Here is a 6818-nt window from a genome sequence, read left to right as displayed (position 1 = left end):
ACTTTGTAGGTGGTGGTTAGACTGAATATCACTTTCTCAGGACTTGTGACTTGTCACTGAGAATAAATGTCCTTCCAGAACTAAGTATTGTACCAGGACGGCAGTCATTCAGCTGTATGCATCGTGAAGGATGCTGAGTCTCACTCAGACCAGTGAGAACTGGGAACAAAGAAATAAATATGGTCTTCCTGGCTTGGGAAAAGAGTGCAAACCATTTCTTTCTATCTGATTACAAATTGATGAATTTTGAGTGAAATGATGTTGGAAAGTGACAGCTGCAGAGAAGATCTCTAAAGGTAATATATAAAAGGGGCAAAGCAAGAGAATTTTTTAGTGTTATTAGGGAACACAGAAAATTATCAGGCAATGTAAAGTATGCATTGCAACACTTCAAAAAAACATACAAGATGGCAAAATATGGCCAGCATTTATATCTGTGATTCTTACAGCAAAGCTATCTTTATGGCCAGGGCAGGAGAAAGAGCTTTTACTCTGCAGGAAAGGAAAGCAATGTCTACTGCAATGCATTCACTAATAAACTACACAGTCCAGTAGCTTGCACAAGAGGGCATTAGCTTAGTATAATAGAGTTGAAAAAGGCTTGGGGTAATTTTAATGCTGTAATTTGGGGGAGAGCAAAAGAAATAAGTATGAACTTGAGGATATTAAATAAAACCTTTTCAAATGAATTATGCTTTTTAATTTAGTTTTTTTTATTTGTGACTTTTAATAAACGAAAGCTTGACTAAGTGAATGTTGCAACTTGGAAGTTCTTTGGCTTGATACTTGCTTTTCTAAATGGTGCTATTATTTCATCTTGAACTGTAAAACCACTATATTCTACAGGGTTGAAATAGTATTGTGAAATAGTGTTGCAAAAGCAAAGGAAAGCAGTTGTAAGGTTTATTCCTGAAATAGACAAACACAGCCCTTCTAAAATGCAAAAGTGTGTTTAAAATTGGCAGTATATAAGTGAACAACAATTACCAAGCACTATTTTCCAGAGGCTTTCTACACTTTAAGGCTCTATCTCTTCTCACTAGGAATGACCAAGTTCCATTTGTTTATTTTCAGTTGGTTGAAATGAAGCTTTCTTCTGTTTTGATGTAGACTCCTTATGCAGAAAAGTTTGAAAAGCAGTCACCCAATTCTGTAATCCTTAATACAGAAATAATAAAGATAAATGTAAATTTTGACAAAATAAGCACTCAACTCTATATTTTTTAATGAGCAGCCCTGATAGAGTTTGGGAAGTATGAATCTACTTGGCTGATGGTTAACTAATCTGATGTGACAAAGCTCTGGGTTCTCCTGCTAGGGTTTTGTTGCTAAGGCAGCTCCCCATCTTTTGCAGGAGTGCCTGTGTAGGTTGACTGCAGATTGCTTCATTTTTCATAGCTGTCACCTCTAGGTTTGCTTTAAGCACTGTTAAACATCTTTTTAGTATATAATCTTGCAGGCCTTGGTTGATGAGGTTCTGTAAACTACAGCAGATAAGGAGGAAGATCTCTATTCAAAGGGCAATGTATTGGGGTCTGGTGTGAAGGATCCTTATGCAACTAGCATGAGATATAGTGGTGTAAGCTGTCATGGCTTTTACAAGTGTGCTGCTGTCATTGCAGCACAAGTGGGAGAATTACAGATATCCACAGTGCAAAAAGACACAGTGGACAGCCAATAGATTATTGATGTTCATTGCTTTCCACTGCTGAGAAGAAGGATGTTCCAACTGATTAAGTGGCTGTCTCCAGATTCAGGAGAGCTGATTTCCTTATGTGACAGATTTTGTTTGATCTTTGGACAAATCACTTACACTGCAGTTTGATGGAACTGTTAAAGTAGCAAATGCTGCTGAAAAGGAATATCACACACACACACACCTGCCCCCGTCTTGGGCTGAGCCCCAGCCTCTTTTCCTGCATTAGCACTAATGCTCACCTGTTCCTGAATAGAGCTGAAATGGCAGAAAATGTAGCCTAACAGCAATAACAAAAATATGATAAGCCTGAGACAATACTTTAGCTGTTTTGGGGTCAAGCAGCAAAGTTTTCTTTCTTAATTTAAAGCAGTGACAAAAATGGTACATAGCTATCTGGATTCATTTCATCTGTCACATTCTCCAGGCTTTCTAGGTCTTTCCAAAGTTTCCTGTAATCCTTCACTGGATACAAGAATCAAGAATAATCAAGGGCACATAGTCACCTTGCTGTTCACCTTCCCTTTCAGTTCATTAATACATAGCTTGAATATCCTCAGTCCAGTCCTAAGGCTGGACCCTAGGTCACTCTAGTATTAACCTCTGTCAACAGTGAGAAATAGCCACTTACGTCTAATTTTCTCTTGCTTGGGTTTTAAACTGTGCCATGACTTTTCCTTGTGCTGGTTGCCAGGTTTCTTCAATAGCTTCTTGTGAAGGATGTTTTAAAAAGTCTTTGGGAAGTTTAAACATTTTCTATCTAAAAGTTTCTCTAAAAGCAGTTGGATATTGGGAGAGGGGGTAGGGGCAATAGAGAAGAAACAATATGTGCCTTTTTTTAGAAAGCATAGTCCCTTAACAATTGGTAATGATCTTGTAACATTGCAGTCCTTCAGGGCTCTGGTCTCTAACTTCAGAGGAAACAGGATGCAAGCATCCCAAACATGTAAATAGACAGGCAATTAAAATCCAGCCAGAAGTTCTATTTTTCCCCAAAGCCCTTACGAAGCATCCTACTCTGTAAACTGCTCTTTACAAGGGTAAACATATGCTTAGGGCAGTAATTGATTCCTTTTCTGAATGAATTAATCGATTGCCTGCCCCTGCCTCTTGTAACAAACAACAAATTGCCAGCCACTGTTAAGGCAACTTCAATACATGACTTCATCTCCCTCTAAGTTTGGAGAGATCTTTAATAATGCAGGCTCAGGAATGGAGTGAACTTGCGTGTCTGCAATATTTTTCAGAAATCCGTTGCAACTGAAAATCCAAGGTTTGCCAGCAGTCTGACAGTTCAAACAGCCTGTGACAAGCCATCAGACTGTCTGTATTTCAATTATTTATCAACATTCTGTGAATATACTACAGTCCTTTAGAATATGAACAAACACTGAATAGTGTGTAATCTTTCTATAGTTCACCACTACAATGATAGCATTGGCAAACAGCTGAAAAATATAATTAGTAATGCCTGGTTCTTATGCACTTTTTTGCCTGTGGGGGGTTATACAGAGGAAGCAGACACTTCAAAACAAAAGCATCATGGTCAAGGACAGAAATCGGAAGAAACATGTCTCCAAATTCTGCCTGAAGCTCCACTGGAGCTTGCTGCTGCGAAACCTATGTAATGCATTATGGTAGAGTCCAGAAGCCTTGGCCAGATACTGGCTGGCATCTCTTTTCTTCTGTGATACAATGCAAACAGGTAAAAAGTCTATAGCAAGCTGATGTTTTACACCTCCTGCTACTTCAAATAGCTTTGAGAGATCAAAAGACTGGAATTTCAGTATGATAAACTCTGAACATTCTTCACACAAACAGAAGAGAGCAGCAAGAATGATCAAAGGTCTAGAAAATAGATGCAATAACACACCTCCTAATATGTAAAAAAAACACTCTCGCAAAGAGGACTGGAAGTCATCTTTCTTTGTTGACAGCAGTGGACAAGATAAAATGGGTATAAACTATAGTGAGGCATCTGACATCAAGAAATAGTGAGGTTCTGAAACTGGTTTCTGAGAGTCTCCATCAATAAATGCTTTTAAAAACAGATGTAAGGGGAAATTATTTTTGTCTGAAATTATTCATGTAAATCTCTGTAAACCTAAGATGAGGTCTAGATCACTTTTTGCAAACTCTTTGGCCTGCAATTCTGTGAAGTTTCATCTACTTAAGGGGTATATATATTTAATACAGATAAGTATACCTTAAAAAAAGAAAAAGCATTAAAATACCTGTCTAACAAGATGCATACAAGGAGTAAATACTTATGTAATTTATATAGATTTAAACATTTTTAGTCACTGAGAATGGGTGATTTCTGGGTGATTTAAAAGATTAATTTGGATGTGGTGTCCTCTGCAACTGAGTCATCATTGTCTATAGTTGTTTTCATCAGATATTGTGCATTGAAGGCAACCTCTCTGTATAGTGTATTGAAAAAGAACAGACTTTGGTAAGAAAAATAACAAAGGCTTAAAATTCTAAAAAGAAAACTATAAAAAACCACTTGGGTGTGTGTTCTTTTTTCCAAGGACACATCACCTGCAACTCTTTGCATTGATCCTAGCACTGACTACTCTGCAGAATCCTACTGGGTCTCTGTAACAGCTCAATCTATGAAAAAAGATCACAAATAGCCTGAAAAACATAAAAAAAATTACCCTGAGACCCATGCTGGATGTTGAACAGTGTCAAAAATCACAAAGCTGTTCAATCGAAGTCCGGTTCTGATGCCATACATAGGCACAGGTTACATGCTGCTGTAATTAATTCAATTAAAAGTGTAATACCTTCTTTCTTATTTGTGTTCACACCTGTATTAGTACTGTAGTGTGAAAATGGTTTATAACACGACAATTTCCATTCCCACTTAGAAATTATGTTTGACGTTACTAGCCCATTTTTACTAGTTGCATCCACAGTACTAAGGCTGTGCTTCTGTAATTATACAGGTCTAGATAGGGCTGCTTTTTTTTTTTTTTTTTAATAAGGTTTTAGTTTCCTTCATGATGTAACATTGATGATTAATAGATCTTTACTCCCAGGAAAATGGGATTTAGACTGCTTGCCAACTGGCTTCAGAGATTTTCCCCATTTATTTTAGTTAATTGAAATGATGAAAATAATGCAGCTTCTTAATCAGAGATTTCTCTGCAGAGTACCACTTCTGGCAATGCTTTACAGCTGTATGTGGCCTCAGCAGATATCTACAAATAAGTTATATCAAGAAAAGTGTGTTTACAGTCCCCATTAATTTGAAATAATATGGCCTGGCTATTGTAATATCTCTGGACAAACATATTTTGGTTGTAATATACTTTTTCCTCTCTGCTATGATGCTATTGTTCCCTGACTTGCAAAAAATGTCATTTCAGGATAATTTATCTTCTATTACTCAATTGTGTTTAAGGTATGAAACCAATATTATTATTGTCTTTTTATTTGTAACAAATGGCAAGCAAGTAAAAGCAAACCAGCATGCTCTGCATGTAACCTTTACATTTTTCAGTTGTGAAACCAGATGATAATTTTAGCTGTAGGACCTGTCTACATTACTAGGGCTACTCATCTGCTATACTAGTAAAATGCATCAAGAGTGAATACAGCTACAGTATGAGAGCTATCCTTTGTATCAGTCCAGCCATCACCCTGAGAAAAAAAAAATAAAAAAACCCACAAAACCAGCAAAAGCTCTGATATGGCAAGATGTACTTCATCAGCTTTGATGGCTGAATATGTCTATTAGTGATCACATCCCTCCTGGTTGCAAAGTTGCATCTGCTATCAGCCTGTAGTCTGAAGTTTCTCATGAAGGGTGGGCTAGATCTCCCGAGGTCCCTTAGGCCCATAGGGTAATTCAGATTATATGTTGCATTTTGAGGGAGTGCTATCATTTCATCTGTTTATAGATTGAATTCATACACACAGAAAAGGAACAATTCGTAAGATTCTTCCTGATTATCCTAGTTTTTCTTCCTGTGCTGCAGGATGGTATACTTTTCTTTCGGGTATTCAAGTCAAATGCAGGCTATAATCAGATGATTAGGAACAATCCTACTGCTCCAGCTGAGAAAGCAGTCCTCTGTAAACGGGCTACAGTGGTGCAAATCATGCTCAGTGAGTCAGTCAGACATGTGCGTCCGGTTTCAATCTAGGTTGTCCATTTTGCAGATGAAACAATCACAACAATGACTTTAAACATCACTTTGCAACTGCAAGTGTCCGGGACCCCACCTCTAGTCTGGTTTTATAGGTCAGCCGTTGAACAGGACTTCGGCAAACCACAGTGGTTTGAGTGGCTGCAGTCATCCGCCAACTTCTGTAGAGTGACCAGAGATTTGTCTAAGGGGGTATACAATTTCATTCAAAGATTATGTTCTAAGACTCACATAAAAATGCGAAAGGAGGCAAAGATAGTCAGAAGAGGCTTACAAAAGCATCTCTTTAGACCCCTTTGGGAAAACACAGTTCTATTGGAACAGGTGTGCAATAATGTGCAACAAAAAAAAATTTCTGTAACTGCAAGACCATTGCTCTGGTGCAGGGGAAGTTGCATGTGGCCACTCTGTTTCAGTGTTAGTTATTCAGGTACTCTCGGGAGAAGAACAAACACTAAAGAGTACACACTTTTCAGAGATGGGCTGCAAATTATTTGCGGAGGTATTAGTGCTGGAAATTAAACCTGGTAATTCCAGAGGAGCTCTAGGCAGCAGCGGGAGTGAACATGAGGAGCTTGATGTCTGTGAGTAGTTGCAGAGCTACGATTTCAGTGGGCTCTCAGGGGTGTGCTGCAATGGATGGGTACTGGCTTTTTAGGAAGGACAGACCAGTATGGTGAGGTGGGAAATTGCCTTTTATGTGAGCAAGCAGGGGGAATGCTTGCAGCTCTGCCATAGGATGGCTGATGAGCCAGTCAAGAATTTATGGGTCAGGATTAGATATCAACATGGGCAATTTTGTGGTGTGTGTCCACTGCAGCCCATCTGATCAGGAAGAAGTAGGTGAGGCCTTCTTCAGGCAACTGGAAGAAACCTCATGAACATGACTGTGGTCTTCTTGGGAGACTTCAACCACCCCAGTGTCTGCTGGAGGGACAAGACAGTGGGGTACAAGCAAACCC

The sequence above is a fragment of the Athene cunicularia genome, assembly GCF_003259725.1.
Source record: "Athene cunicularia isolate RWA chromosome 1 unlocalized genomic scaffold, athCun1 chr1_part2, whole genome shotgun sequence".
In the NCBI taxonomy this organism is placed as follows: domain Eukaryota; kingdom Metazoa; phylum Chordata; class Aves; order Strigiformes; family Strigidae; genus Athene; species Athene cunicularia.
Note: the sequence above shows the minus strand (reverse complement) of the source record.